The sequence below is a fragment of the Seriola lalandi genome, unplaced genomic scaffold (genome assembly GCF_002814215.2).
Source record: "Seriola lalandi dorsalis isolate HSWRI2012SDOR001 ecotype SW California unplaced genomic scaffold, Sedor1 jcf7180002054974, whole genome shotgun sequence".
Taxonomy (NCBI): Eukaryota; Metazoa; Chordata; class Actinopteri; order Carangiformes; family Carangidae; genus Seriola; species Seriola lalandi.
The window spans coordinates 151,121-172,308 of record NW_019525524.1 but is presented as its reverse complement, the minus strand read 5'-3'; the positions used below and the strand labels follow the sequence as shown (position 1 = coordinate 172,308).

The following is a 21,188-nucleotide window of genomic DNA, read 5'->3' as shown; positions in this document are numbered from 1 at the left end:
GCAGATCAACTTCTGTTAGGGTACGTACATGTGGTGTATACATGTCTTGCTTGTTTGTATGGGCAAATTTGGGTTTGAAACCATCAGTATGAAGTTATTTTGGCCAGTCGTGACAGCTTCAAAAGTCTTTTTGAGAGACACCTAAAGTGACTGAGGTCAGTATCAGGATAAATCTCTGCGACATGAATGACACTGAAAGAAACATCCTTTGTACAGAATGAAACGTGAGGAGTGAAGTACACGCACTAAGCAGCAGGCACATTCAAAATTTCTCCAGGAATTTTCTAGTTATTTACAATAATCCAGTTATTAATCTTATAAATGTGCTAATTCATTGTCACAAGAAAACACTAACCAGCATATAAACTATGATTTTATTAAACATGAAAATAAGAAACACAAATTACATTAAGTGTAAGTCTTCATGGTGATGAAACTCAAACCAGGATCAACATCTCGGTGTGTCTTTATGTGACTTAAGCATTTGAAAATGCTTGTGTGTTGAATGTATGGCTGTGAATGTGCAGGGTTTGTGTGTCTGTGCAGAGTTTGTTGGGTGGTGTGATTCCAGGTATTAACTGAAAGAGAGCAGCGAGAGAGAGAGCTGCCAGGACATGGAGTAATAGGAAACACATGAATGTGCAGCATAATGTAGACTCTGGCCCAGACAACTAAGGCAAGACAACCCAAGAAGAAAGTGTGTGTGTGTGTGTGTGTGTGTGTGTGTGTGTGTGTGTGTGTGTGTGTGTGTGTGTTAGAGCAGAGAGAACTGGCAGATCTGCGAGCTGTGGAGCTGACTGTTAATTTCCCTCCTTCCAGTGACTGGATGTGGAGCACAGGCGGAGGACTTCACTGTGATAGGAGAAGTTCTCTCATGACAGTGGTCAAATGTTATCACCCTGAGTTATTCTACTGACTCTGACATCTTAAATCCAAACACAATATGGCAGTCAGCCTTGAAAAAGCAAGTCAGAGTCAGTCATGTAGGTCATGCTAACCCGACGTGCAGACGTGAAGCGAACACAGCTTCTATGGTGCTGTTCAGAAATGCCGTGTCAGGGCTGTAAGCCATTAGCGTTAAGCTAAATCAACTTTCCCAGCAAAAGTAGCTGAAGTATAGTCAGCGAGCAGAGCCTCTGGAATCTGCTGCTCATCTGCCCCCAAGGTGGTCCCAACTAGTTCACCACAAATCCTTGTGTTAAGCCTTTGTTGTCTTACAACAGTGAACTCATCCATCTTTCTCCTTTTGTTCATAAATTTGTTTGGTTTTCACACTCTATATAAGTCAGATAATCTACCACATCACTACATTACTGCTATTCCAGATTTCTTTATAGTAGTGCTGTGATTGGCCTGTCTGATTAAAGCAGCATTAATCATAAAGTGGATATTGTGAACGTGTTAGCAACATAGACTGTAAATAAAGATGGGCGTAACGTCCATGACATAACCCACAGGTTTCTGAAGAGCAGTTTTGAAGCTCAGTGAGCTGCTCCACCGTCACCATTTTATCTGCTAATCCAAACATGGCTAAAGAGGTGGGGCATGTGTTGAGCTGAGACTTCTGTGCATGCTGGTTTGTGGCAAGCAAATGCTCTGTCACTTAAAGCTCCCACGCCCTCAATTATAAAATAACTTTAAGCCTTAATAAAATGTAAACAGTTGAGTTGTATTAAAATTCATCCCCCCTACAATTGTCACGAAGGAGAACATGAGCTATGGAGGCTAAAACTGTTTTTTTTTCGTACCAGGCTGTAAACATGTTTATTTCTGCTGTAAAGTTGGACATTTTAACATCAGTGTCTATGGGGATTGACTCACTTTTGAAGTCAGACTCTAGTGGTCATTAGAGTAATTGCAGTTTTTGGCACTTCAATGTAGGCTTCATTTTTCAGCCTCAGAGCTTGATGCTTGGTTTGCAAACACACCAACAGACACAGGCTAGCATGAGCATTCATTTAGAGTTGTGTGGCTGGCCACCTGACAAATATCAGTACAATATTTAGTCTTCTTTTATTTTTGTTTTGGTCTCCACCAATTCCTGAGAAATATATCAGGGATCCAGTTGCACAAAGCATTTTAAATTAAGATTTTCCTTAAAGTCCAAATTAAGATTAAAGTCTTCTCCTTAAGGTTTCCTTAAAATATTCATTTAAGTATTTAATGTTTTCTCCTTATCTTGGCCTGATACTTAAGGAATCACTTAAAGTCAGTTAAATCATTGCACAGTAGACCTTAGTGACCAAACCAAAGAAAAAAAACTTACCTCTGTACCTCTGATTGTATCTCATCCTCAACATGGCTGAGTTTATGGTAATAAATGAGGAGGATGCATTCAATGGACACCCTCAACAACGAGAAATTATTATTTTACTAGACCTTCTATAGTTGGATCACTCCACTTTCTGCTGTGCTCCGGGCTCCTCTGCAGTTAATGATTGTTCTGCAGTTTTTTGCTACAGGATCTTTCCAGTCAATTATTGGTGAAGTTTCAATCAAAACAAGAGGAGGATGAGATAGTGGTGCACTTCTTCAATGACATTTTTTTTCTTCTGGCCAACTTTGTAAGTCAATATAGGTGAGATGTTAACCTGTATCACAAGTAGGGTGGTCACCAGAACTGATACTTCGGTGCCAAGTCGATGCCACGTGGCAAAAAATGGAATGGCACCCGTTTTTTCGTTGTATTGAAGGTACCGAAAAGTACCGACACATGACGAGATTGATAGTCACCCTCTTAGGACATAACATAAGATTGACATCCTATATAGGGAGGCAGTTGAATAAGGTGCGCGCTACACCCGCTCACGCATCAGCTCTCATTGCGCACAAGCAGGATGTCATTAACTGCATGAGCAACTTATCTCATGGCAACATTTGAGTGACTCAGAAAACACGTGAACACAGCTTCTCCGGCACATGCTCTGCCTCTGCCAAAGAGAGGATGAGGAACGTCCACTAACAGGCTGCAGGTGTAGCTGCAATAACAAATGGAAGATGGCGACAAGTTCAGGCACACAACTTGGTCCAGCTGCAGCACCTCGGCTCGTAGAAAGAATAAAGCCAGAAGAGGCGTGTGTGGAAATATTTTGCTTTCGAGGCGGATGATGAGCGATTGATTTTAGACCCACAAAAGCCCATTTGTAAATAGTACCTTTACACTTTCCAAACCACAGTTGAAATGCTGTGCAATAAAAAGTTTACCGCTACTTTTAGCAAAGTATTGTTTACTTTAAATGCTGTTGTGGCTACATGCCACTGTTCTTTTTTACAGTGTCAAAAGTTGTTTAATTTTATTATTATATCTATTATATGTCCATATTTTTTTGTCTCAGGGCACTATAGCTGAAAAGCTGTGCAATAAAAAGTTGATTTTTTATATTCAAATTTAATTAAATTAAATTAAAAATGTATTTAATTTTTTTATTATATTTCAAATTCTTGAGGGCTACATGCCACTGCTCTTTGTTTTTTGGTTTTTTATTCGTATTTTTCAATTAAGGAGTGAAAGAGAAAATACATGGAATTTATTGGGGCTTTTTTGTTTTCTTTTACTGTGGTATCTAAATAAGTATCGAGAAGTGTGGAATTTCACTGGTATTGGTATTGACTACTAAATTTCTGGTATCGTGACATCCCCTAATCACAAGTGCTATTGCAGCAAACAAAAATTAAACCTTAACTGTCATACTTAAGTAGAAAACTTGCTGTTTTGTACAACTGGCTGACTGTAACTGCTAGATGATTCACTGTGGCACCAGCTGGTCTCTAAATGTGTGTAAAAGTATCATAGGAAATCAGGCTCATGAGAGGAGAGCAAAACAAGCTAAAAGAGACTTAAAGGCTCCACAGAGCTGAGGGGAACTGCAGAGTTATGTCTTTAATTTAAAAGCTAAAATTGTTGACAGTTGAGGGGAGCAAGTAAATCAGGAGGAATGTCCGCACCAACAACTGTGAAGTTATTTAGCTTAGTTGCATTAAGCATGATTGGCCCATTAGCTCAAGATGATGTTTAAACTATTTATTCATGATCAAGACCTGATGATGTCATTGTCACAAGATAACCATCTGTGTTCATAGCAGTAACATGTATATGGCTGCTTTTTTATTTTCACTATGGACCATCTAGTATAAAACATTAAGAGTTGAAGTTATAATCATGAGAAAACAATATATCTCAATAGATAGTTGCACTAAATCTTTATTAGATGAGCACTATTTTGTGTTGTGCTACAGATGTTTCTGATGCAACCATCTTCCTGCTGTTTCACATGTATGCTCAGAATTTCTTTGTGACAACTGGGCTGTTAAAGATTTTCCTGCACTGCTACAAGGACCAGGTTCAGTGCAGCAGCAGATCTTCAGAGCCAGGAGTAAATCCAGACTGGATTACCTGAGAAATCAGAGCAAACAAGTTGCTTTCCTTGTTAAATAAACCCAAGAAGCCTCTTTATTAATGGCTTTCTAATAAGCAAACACGTTGTGAATTTGGTCCTGATTAATGTAGGAAGTCCAAACAGCCAACAAGCTATAGAAAATCTCTGGAAACAGTCGCCTGTTTCTGTTAATGGAAGCGTTTACCGTCTCTTCTTCCCTGCTTCTGTTAATTATCAATATAGTGTAGAGCCAGTGGTGTGTTTATTTGTTGTGGCAGCTCAGCACAGATCTGGTCACAAATCACTGACCTCACTCACTGAAGAAGAGTTCCAGAGGAAAGTTTGAATAAAAAAATATGGAAAAATCTCCTTAAATTAAAATCGGTCCAGATTCACATACATACTCACTCATATGTAGCAAATAGTAATTTGAATATACTGTACATACTTACACATACACAGAGTTGTCAGAAAGCAGCTTATTAAACCATCACCACCCTCCCAGCTCAGGGTGTTCAGTGAGTGACATTTAAGGGTCATCTGACTCATTTAAGGGTCATCTGACTCGTTCATTAAACAGGATCAGATACAACGGGACCTCCCTGCAGGGACAGCACTCAGACCTCTGACCCCGGTCCTGACCTCTGATCACGAGAGGTCCTGGAATAGAGGATCTGCTGGTTGGACAGTTTAAAGCCAACTGACTGAAGCCGGATTATTACTGCACAAAACTCAACAGTAACTGATTCACTGTCTGCAGATCTTATGTTGCCTATCTGGGGCTTATTAATGTTTCCACAAGTACTGTTCCCTGACAGTCATCGCTCTTTGATTGGTCAGAAAACGGGAAAAGTTGTGTTTGGGTTTCCGCTTGAAGAAAATGAGATGATTTATAATAGATAAATGGTGTGAGCAGGAGGGAAAGGAGGGGAAAAGAAGCATGTCCACAGGTCAGCATCCAGAGTTTTACTTCATTCAATTCTTCCCTATCTTACTGTCACTGTGTGGATCAGTGTTTTACATCAAAAAAGACAAACTTGAGGTAGAGAGATGTCTTGATTTAGTGAGTGATTGAACTGACAGTAGAAAAAAATATGGCCATAGTGTCTGTGTCATCAACTGTACAACACATAAAGGAGATGGAGTTCGGGTTTAAAGTTCAAACAACAGTGTATTTGGAGCACGGCAGGTAACAATGAGGCTAAGAAAGTCCCAGAAATGGAATCAGGTTTTATTGTTGATATGATCTGATAAATGCCTCTGCCATGAAAAGCACATGCATTGTTAAGAAATCAATTATTTTCAATACTTTTCGGTACTTAAGCTTCTTCTGTGTTTGCTCAGAAATCTTAAAGATAAACAAAAAGTAGATAAATAAATTCATAAAATCAATCATAAAATATCCTGATATTTCAACCAAATCAACTTGTTTATAAATTGTTTAGTCTATAGACACAAAGAGTTTTCGTCACTAGCATAGAGCAGTAAATTACATTGTCATCTGCATATAAGTGGACTTTTTTTGATTCCTGTGACATGACTGAGAAAATACAGGATTTAAAATAATATTTAATAAATATACATTTAAAGGAAAAGAAAGAATTAAAAGAAGATGTGTTGTTTACATTATTTGTTTTATTGAGCTGGAAGTTCATATGAGTAAGTGCATATCAGTGAAAATTTCTAGGTGGATCATTCAAACCAACACTGATACCTGCACACACTGTTTTTTACCCAATCAACCACTACACAGCTACAACAGCAGACCAGTTCTGAGGAGACTATAACTACTTATCATCAAAGAAAGACGTATGAATAAAACACCTCTCTTCATGATTTAATATCTCTTTAATGAATCACTATTTTTAAAAATTGTTGCCAAATCACACATATGCAGACATAAAATGAGAATCTAACTTTGTGTGCTGTGGCATTATGCTGTAGCAGAAGGTTAAGTTTTACAGTAACTTGGTGCTTTAATAGTATTGTTGTTTCTCTCTGTTGTTGTGTATTTGCCCAGTCTCAAGCATTCTCAGCATTTTAGGGATTTCATTTTCATTTTTGGGGGGAGGGTGAGTCACCAGCTGGCCGTGCCTGCTAAATCCTCCCCACAAAACCCACCCACCAGCTCCATCTGCTTTCCAAGTGGAATCCCCTGACACACACACACACACACACACACACACACACACACACACACACACACACACACACACACACACACTACTTGGCGCTCTTTGAACCCAAGAGAGCGGAAACCTACATCTGTTCTTAGCACATCAGATCCCTTAAAAGCAATGAAATCCTTGTTGGCTTATAGAGTGTACAACAGTGTAGTTAGTTACTCTAGTTACTCCTCACACACAAAGGACACTGCTGCAATGCTTCAGTGACCTTGACCATTACAACTGAACTGAGGTCACACAACAATCTGTTAACTTGTAGGTGTTACTATCTGGAAAAACAGAACAAGAAAACATTCAGGTAACTTTTCTGAGTTCATGGCATCAGGATGATTTCACGACTACATCACAATGACACGATGAGTCTTCAGTGCATTTCCAAACAAATCGTAATGGTGATCTTTGTGATTTTAGATCAATCACTACACACTGTGTGGATGCCTGTTAAAGAGCTATTGAATTTCAAATCTGATTTTCATCTCTGATGTTCTGTCTGCAGCTGTCACAACAACAAATATAAAACTTGCTCCCTGGAGCTGAATACAGAGAACCAGAACTGCTGAAACATGTCGACTGAGTCTCTCCTAAGTGGTTTTGTTTACAAGTCTTCTGATTGTTTTTGAAGGATGAAAGTTCGATTAATGTTTGTTTTACATGTTTTTACAGTAGGTAATGTATGACAGTGTGAAGGAACAGTGTGATAGTGTACATATAGTGAAGCTTGAGTTAGAAGATCTTTGGCTTTACACATCATGGCAATTGATTTTGATATTTTAGCCTTGACATAATTTACATAAATTATCATCTATTGTTATTTAATTTCACTCACTTTTTCAATTTCTACATCTTTATCATGATTTCCTTGTTTGGGCGATAAGTCAGTCTTAGTATTTGCATCAAAACAACTCTTTAACATTCTTATTCCTTTTCCATTGCATCCAAAATTGTTGTAAATGTGTATCATCTGCAAATTCAATATGTTGCAATGTTGTATTATTTACATAGAAAATAAAAAACAGTGCTCCCAACATTGAACCCTGGGGGAAGTAACCTTCAGTAACCGCGGTTTGAAATTTTGTATTGATATCTGTTCTGTAAGTAGCAGGTTAACGAGGACAGTGCCAGGAATGTGCTGATGTGCATTATGTTTTGTGAGGAAGTCATCAGGTCAGAATATTTTTCTAGTACTTTTGAGAACTGTGGAAGCAATGAAACAGGTCTGTAGTGTGAGAGTGCGTGTTTATCTCCAGCTTTATAATATTTTCAAATGTGTAATGTGTAAGATTGTGCTACTTGCTCCAGTTAATCATATTCTTGTTTTCCCCATGTTCCTTTTAATTTATTATTTATATGTGCATTTATTGTTGATATTGTTAAAATTATTGATGGCACTGAAACAAATTATGAATACTTATAATACAAACAGTAAGTTTTAATTTACCTATAAAAATATGAAGCAAGAGAATACTGCATGACACATGGGTGTCAGCAGCATGAGGAAGGAATGATGAGATAATCACAAAGGCAGAATTAGAGAATAAGTTTTATTGCCAGGTAGTTTTTTACTTACAACATATTTGGCTTGGTGTTTGGTGAAGTATATTAAAACAGCAGTATAATAAACATGTTAACAGGAAATAACAATAAGAAGGTAAAATACTGCAACAGTCAAAAAGATAAATATACATAGATACACATATAAAAAAATAAAACAATGAAAAAGATACTACACATAATACTATAACTATAAAAACCCTGCTGAGCAGGAAGTGCAAAAGATCACAGGATCTGTTTTGTGCATGGATAATAATCCATGGTGTTACTTTAATGTGACTGTCTATAATTGATGAGGCTAGATGCAGAAGAAAAGATGTTGGTCCATCACTTGGGATGACTGGATTGGAATCTGGTCCTGATGCAAACATGTGATAGGACAATTTGTTTAGATCATACAAGTTCTTTATGTTCAAACATGTTAGGTCTGTTGTGTGTGTGTATAATATATCGTAAAGATAGATATGAATATGCTAAAATAAATACAGTATTAATATTGGCATGAATATGCTGAGATATACACAATGTGAACACGAGTAACAGTAGGGATATTATGAAATGTAAATGTAAGGAAATGAAGAGTTAACGTAGAGGTATGATAAGAATTCAACGTACACACCATATAACCAATAAACAATAGAGAGTAGTACAAATATGGATATACTGTGAAATAAATAATCAATATAGGCAGTGGCATAACTGTGGTATAAATATTCATTGTTATGAATCAGCAGTATGAACATGTATACACTGTGGCTGTCATTAAATCACAGTGGTATAGACAAGTGGTGCAGAGTGGAGCAGGGGGACAGCTGAGGTGAAGAAGCAGATCCCGAGCCCACTGGTTCTGAAACAAAGATTCCAGTTGCAAACAGTCTCTTCGTCTTACTTGTAAAAGTGAATTATAGAATTTTACTCACCTAGACCCTCCTCAGTGTGTCTGTACACTCTCTGCCGTTGGTGTTGGTGGGACAGTGTGTCTGTACTGTCTCAAGTCCTGATAAAGACAGAGGTATGCTGAAATCTCATCAGAAATGTAAAGGCCTAGTGAACTTTCAATCCTGCCTAATCTCATAACAGTAATGTAAAGTGGTTACAGTATGGTGAACCAATTGATGTGTATTCACTCGGTCTACTGAATCCATACAGTGATACAGTCTCAATGTGCAGTCATTATGAAATACACCTAAAGTTACTGATGTAATTAGTTGGGCAACAGCGGGCAGGAACAGGCACAATTCTACTAAACCGCTAAAATGTCTGTTGACAACATCAATTTCATACATTTATGCCTCTTGAAATGTTTGTCAGTACGGTTTGTCATTAGTTACACTAATGATACTTTTCGCTAAAGACCAAGATTAGATGTTACTCACCAGTCTAAAAGTTGTGAGCTCAGCATCAAACTGCATCTGTTTACTCGCCCAGAGTTGTCTGCAGTGGTGAAAAGCTACGCCAAGATTTACTCGTGTTTTGCTTCTTTTTTGTGCCGTTGAACTTGGTTTCCTGTCGGAGTGGTCCTTTGGGATGGAGAATAAGATTGCTCTCTAGGAGCTTCAGCTATCTCTGTGTTTCTGTGATGCGAGTCAAGAGCTATTCTTCTTCATGGGACTGAGGGCATACTAGACGTTACACTGACTCACACAACATCTAGTGTCACAAGTAGCATTACAACATGGGACAGGTCGGGGCTAGCTGGTTAACATTCTCCTATCAGTAGATATCTCTGAAATACAATAGATGGAGATCTTGGTGATGACATCATCAGCTAAGTTTAGTAACTTTATTCATTCCTGGATAAATTAACAATAATTTAACAATTTCATTTCATTTTTACTTTGCATATTTTATATTAATGTGACTGCAAAATAATAGTAATCAGTATAGAATTATTCAAATGAATTTAGTGGAGTAAAAGTAGAATATTTGCCTCTGAATTATAATAAATATCAGAAAAGGGATATGATCAAGTAAGGTACAAGTCTATCAATATTGCACTTAAATACAAAAGTTGGTAAATGTACTTTTCATCACTGAATCTTAAAACTAATAAATACTAGACTGCCTCGTGGTTGTCTGCCTCCGCCACTCGCACTATTTTCAGATTCTATCCCTTTTTATCCAGAGTCATAAAATATTACTTTGTGAGTAATGGCTAAAACCTGTTTTGTGAGGTCACTTTGACCTTGACCATTGACCTTTGAGCACCAAAAATCTACGGGCGGACTGAAAACCTGAAAACAATATGCCTCTGGCTCTGGCTGTCGTCAGCACATAGGCATAAAAAAACCCTAAAATATTCATCTATTCCTTTAGCTGGACTAGGCTGCAGCATGTATTGGGAGTCAACACAAGTCAACTGAAAAATCTGTCACGAGACGAGACTAGTCATTTATCAGAGCATCAGAAATTTGGAGAACCAATGAATCAGTGTGATAAACCTCTAATATTCCAGTACTTCATAAAATTATTTTATTCTATATCAGCCAACTGTTGATTTCAAGCTGCAGGAACACATCTGTCTTGTAATGTTTTTTAACAGTGTTGAATGTCTGGAGTGTGTTACTGTACTGACAGGTTGTGTTTTCTCTCTGTGTGTGTTTTCAGGTGGCTGTTGTAAAAAAAAAAAAAAAAGAAGAAGAAGAAGAAGAAGAAGAAGAGAATGAGCTTGAGGATCCAGACAAATGAAAGAGCCCCAGTTCTCTTTATTTATTACCCTTCAGGATACGTGTGAGCGCGCATGCGTGTGTGTGGTGTGTGCGAAAGAGAGTGAATGCATGTGTGCATGAAGGGTATGTAAGATTGAAGTCTATCATTTGCTAATTTTGTTTACTTTTTATAAGGTTCCAATAACTCATATATCATTGTCACCGTATAAACAAAAGGACTTTACTATTGGTACATATTGTGTTTTGTGTTTGTAACTAGCTTCCTATTTAAGAATGTATATTTGTATGTATGATATACTCATCTAGAAACTATATAATGGACAGTTTTAATATTGCTTCATCTTCTCACCACTACACTGCTCTGCCAGGACATGTTAACAAACACATGAGCAAGAACACATCGATAACACAAAAACACTGCAGTCACTTCAAAGAACAATGAATCCTACAAGAATTAGTTTAACATTTTCTTTCTAATGAGGTTACTTTGTGGAACTGCAAACATCAGTAATAATAATAATAATAATAATAATAATGGAGGGCTCTCAGTGGTGGAACACTACCTCTGGTGGCCATATTGGAGGTCCTTGGTTCTGTGTTACCTGGAAACAGCTGTCGAGACGTGGTTGATTTGAATCTGCTTTAAAGCTTGAGCTTATATTTTAATGAATGATACATGTGGCAGAATGTTGGCTAGCTAGCTAACTGACTAGTATTTGTCAGGTAACTGTCACCATTTTGATATCAATCTGAGTTTAACACTAAAGTGCACATCTAGTAGCTAGTTCTATATGATCATATTAATTTCTGTCAACAATTTCTCTTTCCTTATTTGCTAGCAGCCTGGATCGGTTAAAATTGCTTATTTGGACATTTGGAAAGGAAATATTTTTTTTACAGTGTTACTTTTGTAGCTTCGACCATCATTGTCATCAGTTATCAAAATATTTCACTCACAAATAACAATGCTGTGATTTAGATTTATCTGTAAAACTGGGGGCAGAAAGTAGACAGTTAAAATTTGAATGTGGGCAGTTTGGTTAGTATGGATGTATTAAGCTTAATATGGCGAAATGAGTTCAGGCTGAAACTTGAGTCTCTTGGCTACATGTTCATCCTTCAGAGACGTTTGTGTGGCTGTTGCTTTTATACTCTTTGGTACAACTTGTTTAAGGTTTACATTTCAGATCACCCAATCAGCTTAATTTACCTGTAGATCTCCGCAATGCATTGTTAAGATTTGGATCTGAGTGCATCTGGCTTCTGTGACAAACTTTGTCAAGGCTCACAGAGACGTTTGCATGGCTTTTTCTTTTATGCTTGTAGGTATATGTTCTTCAATCTTTTTTTTTTCTTTTTTTTCTTCTCCATTTCGGATCAACCAATCACCCACCTGTATCTCCCTTCTTTGTCAAGGTTCACAGAGACATTTACATGCATCTTTGCAGAAACATAATTCCGTCATAGATACTGCAGTAAAAAAAAAAAAAAAAAATACTTCTTTTTTTTTGGGCTTTTGTGCCTTTATTGGACAGGATAGTAGAGAGAGTCAGGAAATGGGGAGGCAGAGAGAGGGGGAATGACATGCAGCAAAGGCCATCCAATGCAGGACTTGAACCGGGGCCAACTGCAGCGAGGACACAACAACCCTACTATAATATACTCTTGAACACAAGAATAAAACAGACTTAAATGTTAAAGATGATGACCTTGAGTTTTAACCAATGTCTATAATTATTCTTTGTGTAATGAGTTTTTAAATCATGAGAAGATTTTTTGTCAAACTTTCAAACCAGGGACTAGAAAAGTTATTTTATGCTTGTGACATCATCTCAGTGTAAAGTCTATGAGACTGGCACCTAAAAAACTAAGAGGTGAGACATTTTGGTGCATGCACTGGATGAGCAACCTACTCTGAAATAAACAGGGTGCCATAATATCTTCCTTCATCTATCAGAATGATGGCCAAAACTGCAAAAGTAAGTATCTGGTTGTAGAAAGATATAAGTAAAAATTTCCATTGGACCCCCATGATGGAACCAGGTGTGGCTGATGTGAGTTGTGTGTTGTAGCTGAAAAAGCCGCTCTGACATTAATGATTTAATGTTGATGGTACACACATAACATGACAGGGACAGCATCAACCAGTGTGCAGAATATAGACGCAATACCGTAATGGACAACAGCTGTAAGTGTGTGTGAGTGTGTGCGTGTGTGAGTGTATTAAAAACTGGCAATAGCTAAGCATTAGTGCTTCCATCCATGTAAAAGAGCTAATGTACAAAAGGTAAAACAGTGAGGCAATAGGCTGTGTGGCCCGGCTGTGTGATTTGGCCCACGACAATCCTCCTTCTACTTTATGTGATGCCATCAAACCATCTGCAATATTCTACCAGAATCAGCTTGTCTGTGTCAACAACTGCAGATTTCTGTCCCACAGTCAAATGTAAAATCTGCAGCTTTTTATCCAATGAATTTGGCAACTGTAGGGAGTGCTGTACAGTGTGTGTGTGTGTGTGTGTGTGTGTGTGTGTGTGCAGTGTTTAGGTGGTGAATAACTTCTGATTAGTCCCTCCACCACCAACACGAGACTTCCACCATATGTGTGCCCCTCAACATCGTACATGTTCTATGTGTTTCTGAGCTTTTTCTGACACTATGACAACAGTTTATGATGTTTCATCTACAAAGATTTTTATTTTAATTTTTATTTTGATTATTTGTGTCAATATTATCTGAGTATTACAGTTTAGACATATTATGGTAATAATTGTGAAGTACCATCAATATAATGGCTTCCTCTTTGATATCAACTGAAACAATAATAATGGCCCAACACTGTTGATTAGATGACGAGATGATGCTGCAAATGTGAAGCCACACACACACACACACACACACACACACACACACACACACACACACACTTATGATATAGAAGTCTTGTCTGTTAAACTACCTGCACCTATCTAGTCTTATCAGCTACAGTACTGTAGGATCCTGCAGCCCCTCCACGCGCCCCTGCAACTGACATCTGCTTGATATCAGTTTGTCACGTTCACAGATAGGTTCACATGATGTCATCATCCTTTTTTTCGATACCAATCATGAGGTGATGCTTTCAAAAAGTGAGTACACTGTAAGAACTATCTGTGGCTACAGCAGTCTGCTACAGTCTGCTACAGTCGACTACAGCAGTCTGGGTAAGCCAAATGGAATCATGATCTTCATCTGCATCTACGTTTGTTGCCAGATGTTTTTCTGTGGTTGACCAAGCCAGAGCAAAATTGACTATAACTATATGGGACTTAGATTTGTATGGTGGCTGGATGGAGAGCCCGTGTTGTTTTGATGCTGGAATTGCTGAGTTGTCTTTTGTGTCTTCTCTGCCCTGAAATGGTCCAATACCACTTAATTTAACTTTAAATACACTGATTGGTTATTTGGGAACACAGTAAAGGGAGGCTGAATTAGCACTACACAACTATTAAGGAGTGTCCATCCACCCTGACTCAGAAAACACAACTGTAGCTGTAATGTACCAAATGATTTGGCGAACTCAAAGTGCATAACCATTCATCTATATTTAGTTGCATTGAAAATTTACACATAAAAATACTTAAGTGGAAATCTAAGAAATTTACAAAAAAAAAATATTATATTTAAAATATTATAACAAAAACTGGACAAAAACAAAAAGTGCCATAGTTGTGTTACAAGAGTACACCCAGTCTGTTCGGGTGTACTCTTGTAACATCTCCTCAGCTTCTGCTCCACTGAAGAGATAATAAAATGGCAGATGAAAACATCACAGCTGTGTGGAGTGATCAGGAGGCTGTAACCTTTGGATTGAAAGATCTTTTCCATCTGATCTTTTGAGTGTAGAAGTGTAGATTCCACTATCTATTACAGTGTAGTCTCTAGATGGGGAGACGACTTAATTTTCACAGTGAAACCATGACTCTTTCAACATGGAGACAACAGAGTATCTGAACCTATCTTTTAAAGGAGGCAAAATAAAGAGAAGGAATTGCCTTTTGACTAGAGAGAGTAAAGTGGCTCTGGGGTGACACAAAACCATGATGTGCTCAATGTTGTTTTGAAAATGCACTTTAAACAAAAACCATTTACATTCCAGCATCTATGCTCGCTTTTACGCACTTGATTTGCCCCTAATGATAAAATATATAGGCTATATACATATAGGATCTATAGGGTAGATCCTACCCTCTTCCCTTATAGATCCTACCCTCTGCCTCATGCAGAGCAAAGCAACAATACGGTCCCTGGTTTTGAACCTTTGAGACAGATTGAGGAGAGCTTGTAGAAACGCTGTACTCAAAGTTATCTCATGGCTTTTCAGTGTCATCCCTGGGCTGTGATTGTACAGTGGGAGTAAAAAAAAGAAGTGGGGAGGAGAGGAGTGCGTAATACCAGTAAAGCAGCATGACAGAAGACAGAAGACGGTAAATACCATTGAACTGTGCTGAGCCTTTTGTGGCTTTAAGGGATTGCAGGCAGCATTAGCATTATTTTGGTATGTCACCCCCACCCACCCACTCACCCACACACAAACACACACTCACACACACACACACACACACACACACACACACACACACACACACACACACACATCCCACCCCCAACACTCTTATGTCTGTGGACCTTTGGCAGCCTACAGTCTTGTATAAAACTTGTACTTTTGAATCCTGTGTGGGCAGAGGTCTTGAGGCACCCTTCTCAAACTTGAATGTTCTTACTATATTTCAAATAAAATCCAGTGAAGGAACGACTTGGTGGAATTGCACATTCAGCACTGTGACAGGAAAATGAGAATATTAATAGAAATATCAAAGGTGGAAATTGATAAGATGACACACCTTCATTGACGAGAAACAGTGATGCTTCCACTATGTTTGTATACAGGGTTGCAAATAAACATTGTTCCCTTAATACTAAGAGAAATCATATGTGAATATACATGTATGATGAATATATAAAAATATAAGGCATCTATTTTTGGCATTGTTTATCAGAAGTGGTATTGGATCTAGTGTGTGAACAATGAATCTATGTTTGCAACTTTTTTTTCAACAATGCTTCTCTCACATTTTATTTTTTGTATGCTGCACTGAAAATCATTTTTACATGTGGTTTGGAAAACAGAAGTGTCATCACTTCATCAAGTGAAACAATATAGTATTTAGTAGAGTAGCTGTTGCATTATTTGTTACAACCTGTATGTAATGTTATTATGGAAGATGTAATGTCCTTCTGTAAATGTTGTTTAATGTTGTTTTACCTGAAATAAAATTTATTAATGCTTCAGATGTGTCAGTGTCTGTTTTCCACTATATCTTATGAGCTGTAACACCTGGTGTTGACCCTGTTCCTAGTCCAGTTTCTGATGGTTGTCATAGAGACATGAGAAGGCCCAGGGTTCAGCCCTGCTGGACATCAGGGGTGTTGTGTTACTCCACTTTCAGGTACTTTTGGAAAACTAGAATTACCACCTCCTGGTATGCCTCCGCCACTCAGACTAGTTTTAGATTATATCCTTTTTATCGAGAGTCATATGAAATATTAACCATTTGTATGAAATTTTGCCATAATTGCTGTGTTAAGTCTTGAGTTATGGCTAAAAACTGTTTTTTGAGGTCACACTGACCTTGACCTTTGACCACTAAAATGTAATCAGTTTGTCCTTGAGTCCAGGTGAATGTTTGTACCAAATTTAAAGAAATTCCCTCAAGGCATTATAGAGATATTGTATTCACAAGGCCAAAACTGCTATTTGTGAGGTCACTGTGACCTTGACTTTTGACCTTTGGCCACCTGTGAAGGGAAAGTTGTTGTTCTTTTTCACAGGGTGGATGCCTTTGAAACCAACCCATAAATGTATCATCTACAGCTGCATTACCAAGCAAAAGTGAATGACAACAATAGAGGTAGACATGATTTCCACCCTGATGGATTATGGCTCTGGCAAGTTTCAAGTCTGCATGTTCATTTTCATAGCATACTGACATTTACTCTTTCAAAATCAATATGAATTTGTAATAATTAGTTGTAATATTTACTACAATTTTTTTGGGAGTGTCTTCGCTTTACATGACTTTTTATATTTCTGTGAATTTTCACTATTACTCCAATACTATTCATCAAAGCATCTTTGTTACTTCCTACAAAATAATATCAGAAGAAATTTGGATATAACAGCTACAAAGTTTAAATTACAGTATTTCATTCAACAATGGTTACGATGTCATATTTTGTCATTGGGGAAGTTTTTGTTCGCCAAGAAATCAATTGTTGTTGAAAACTACAAGTTAGAGGGAAGTGAGTTTACTCTTCATCTCTGACTGAGGCTAGTGGCTTTCAGCCCCATTAGCCGCTACTATCAAAACACACCCAAATCTACAACCAAACCGTTGGCGGTTGAAATGCATTGTGGATAATGCAGGCACCAGGTTTTGACAAAGAAGGATGTATGGAATAAAAACAAATATCTCTGGTTCCAATGCATCAATTTTTATCCAGTTATTTATTCTCTCGAATGTTTGTATAGCAGTAGGAGTTCTCCTTTATCTTAAAGAGGACATATTATGGCCATTTTTATTGTTCATTTCTTTATTCTTGGTGTCTCTATTCTATAGGTTTACTGTGTTCCAAAAATATGTTCTTTTTCTTGAACTGTACACTGTACTCTATTCACCCTCTGTCTGAAATACTTTGTTAGAGCTCAGGGCTCTGTAAGCCCCCCTCCCTGCTCTTAAACTGACCAATCAGAGCACACTGGGCTGTGACTGGTCTGATTGCCAGCTACTTACTTAATGTAAATAAAAGGTTGTGGCTGTTACAATGGCATCGGCATCTATCTCATCAGTTTGAGGCAGAGCCTGACCTGAACAAGAAGATGATAGACTTGATCCACCTTCACAAACTGGACTGGAGCAGGAAAACAAGCATACCCACAGCCAGGCAGCCGGATGAAAGGATATGGCAGAAATGTCGATTGCCAGTCTGCAATTCACATGACACTATTCATAACCTGGAATACTTTTATCAAAAACCTGTAGCATGAATACCACAATTTAGAATTTGCTCTTGTTGATAAGAGGGCACCAGTCCTCAAGGAGGACAATGTTATTGAATGATTTCATTGATTAATGTGATCAATCTCATCAAGTTTTGACTTGGCCTATGAAAATAAAAGATTGCACTAGACAAAGACTTGGAGTATGTGGCACAGAAAGAAGAAAGAACGCGGATAAACACTTAAGTACAAAATGGCAAAAAGCAGTGGCTAAGTGTTGATTACTAAGAGCTGTGGCTAAGAGCCATGGGTGAAATGATCACAACTCTTTTATTCCCTGGGGGCTGGCGCACATTTCAGGGGCGTTACCCATCTCCTCCTTTGTTTAAACTTTAGAAAAGAGAGTAATTTTCCATGAAACTTTAGAAACTTTAATCTACATTTTCCTATAAAATTTGCACATCTGTCTTCAGCGATAACCATAAAAGATTAAGTGACACAACATATAGACCTACTGTCACAACTAATAACAGAAAGGAACAATACAATACTACATCCTTCAAGGCCTTGATTTAGGCATAATACAAGTGGTTAATTGATCAAGCAACATAATAAACATTTCCTAAAGCTAATAGTCTATAAATGTGGATTACACAGCAGTTATTTGGCTACACTGATGATGATGAAGACACTGTGAATGTCTACAATGTCTGTTGTGTGAAGAATGCTGACAGTAAGTCACATGAAAGATATTATTTTGGAATCTATATGTTGTATTTCAGCCATTCTGATAGACAGGGGATTGACTTATTACATAGAAACATCACATGGGTTATAGAACAGTATGAATGTTTTCCATAACTCTGCATGTCCTTCCGATGAACTTCTTTAATGGCTTGTGACTGATGCCAGACCAGGTATGTCCGCTACAAGCCCTTTGATTTTCTTTTTTTATCTATGGACCCTTCTGGACTAAAGGAATATAAAGGAATGGTTGGAGTTCACAATCTCTTCAATGGTAGGGAGTCACAACCACTTCCTGGTGTACAATGCTGATAAATCTGAATTAATTATACATTTATAATACTCATAGTTACTGAAAAATTAACCGGATTGTTAAATTGTGGATGATTTATCTGTGCTAACGAGGTATAAAATGTCAATATTGACAAACATTTAAGCATGTTGTCTTTATGCATGTTGCTATGCATGGTCTCTTTGTGTGACAGGTGGGTGAACGTGTGGGCATTTAATTGCCACAAACCAACATGCACCGAAGTCTCAGCTCCACACATGCCCCACCTCTTTGCCCATTTTTGTATTAGCTGGGAGTTAGTTGGAGTCAGACACTGGCCAAAATAGCGATGGTGGAGCAGCTCACTGTGAGCTTCAAAACCGCTCTTCAGAATCCTGTCCATCTTTATATAAAGTTTTTGGTTTTCTTTCACTTTTCAAGAAAAACTATCCTTTAGTTAGACATTGCATTTAGTCACAGATGCAAGTTAAACAAAGGCTTACTTGTAGGTGAGGAGGAGGAAAATCTAGCATTCTTTGTCAATGTGCATTTTACACTACTTGTTTCTTCCCTCCTGATAGCAGACAAACAGCTACAGTGTTGGATGGAATGTGTTGCTCTCATCGTGTCTGCATTACAGATTGTATGTATCTTTCCACCTTCTGCTGATTTCACCCTGCTCAGCAATAAATACATTCTTTGTGTGAGGGCTGATTACAGGAAGTTATGTCTTTACTGGTGCTTGGAAATGACAGGAAATACGTTCTCAAGCTGCACTCTTCCTGCACATAGAGAAGCGTTGTATTATGCATACTTTATTTCAGGGGAGTAGATTCCAATTCATGTGAGGGATTAACACTGTGAGGTATGGAAGCCCAGAGACGCAAATGACAAAAGAAAATACTAAATCTGATCTAAATTGTTTGCTTGTTTAAGATTTCTTTACTTTGTATTCATACAAATAACATGTCCAGTTGTGTTTTAATCACACTTTTTGAATGATTCATCTCCTCAATGTTGAAGCCCAGGAGGCAAGTGAAAAAAAGACAAAACGAGTCGGTGAATTGTTTTGGCCACAAGAGGCTAAAGTGCACCTCTATGCCAGTCTGAATAGGACTAAAAGCATTCATGTTTTCTTCCAGGTCATTTTTAATTTCTATACTCTATCACTATAAACACGAGGTACATATACTGTATTTTCTTTTAGGACAGCATGTCATGTCTTTGTTTTGATTATAAATGTATTGTAATTGGCACTAATCTGCCAGTTAGCATTACCCATACTGACATTACCCTGTAGCCCGCTAGCTAGTGAGTGAAAAACATCAATAACAAACACTTTACCCCTCAGGAGAGGGATGTTTACCAAATTAAAGATAAAAAAAAAACCCTAATGAGTGTGCCCCACTCATTTGGACACTTGCTAAGGAAATAGGATAATTTTGTACATTTAATGATAGCTATACACAAAAGAATAGACTCTGTGAATACACTTTGACAATTTTAATTAATATGGTTATGGTATTTTAAAAAGTTACCTGCCAAAACTTTAAAAGTCATTTAGAACAATGATATTGGGAAACCTCTTTTTGTTCTTCACCTGGCAAATCTTTTTTTTCCACCTGTTTTCATATCTGAAAAAAATTAAGTAATTTTTAGAAAGATTATCCTGACAAAACCTTATTTTATCTGTTCTTAAGCCATAAAGACAGAGAAAACACAATAGATCAGACTTAAAAAATGCATCACCAGATTTTTTTTTCTCACTTACCTTCAGAGCTTCTGTACTGAGGAGACTAAATGAGAAGACATAATATTGTGTCTAAAGGCATATGATGATTGAACAGGACTAATTCTGTTGTAAACCTGAATTAATTGACTTTTTTGGGCGATTTGAGGGCAGCAGAAACATCAACTGTTAATATTAAAATACTGAATATAGCAGCTTTAAATAGAAAGCAAACTATTTAATAATTGTTTATAATTGCTAAAGTTGTCCAGGCTCCAAATACTGCCAAGACTTTGCCTGTTATTGAAGCCATAATTTTATTCAATTTGTTAATCTTGAGATTATTAGTTAAATATCTTATTATCTTGGTATGATCTTGCTATTTATCTAATTCTCACATTTTTAGACTGTTATTTGATTATCTTTGTTATCCTGATACTAGCTCAAACAGAGTTTGCTAATTTTATAGCCAAAGAAATGAATGGACACCAATGTCATTTATATCTGAAAATGGAAAAAAAAGCAGTGAAGATGAAGTTTACGTGATTTTTGTAGGTAAGCAGGTGAAACTTGCAGAAAACTGGTAGGGTCCTTTAACATGTTTGGCAGCGCTGTTTGTCAAG

At 37.5% G+C, this 21,188-nt stretch overlaps 1 protein-coding gene across 2 annotated transcripts in view; it reads left to right on the top strand.

Annotated features, from left to right (window-relative positions):
- cdk14 (cyclin dependent kinase 14) overlaps positions 1-16,113 on the top strand; it is a 186,633-nt gene extending 170,520 nt beyond the window's left edge. For both annotated transcript variants that reach the window (XM_023396252.2, XM_023396253.2), the window contains exon 14: positions 10,721-16,113. The gene's annotated coding sequence lies outside the window, so the exon portion shown is untranslated. The remainder of the gene's footprint in view (positions 1-10,720) is intronic.
- Positions 16,114-21,188: the final 5,075 nt, after the last annotated feature.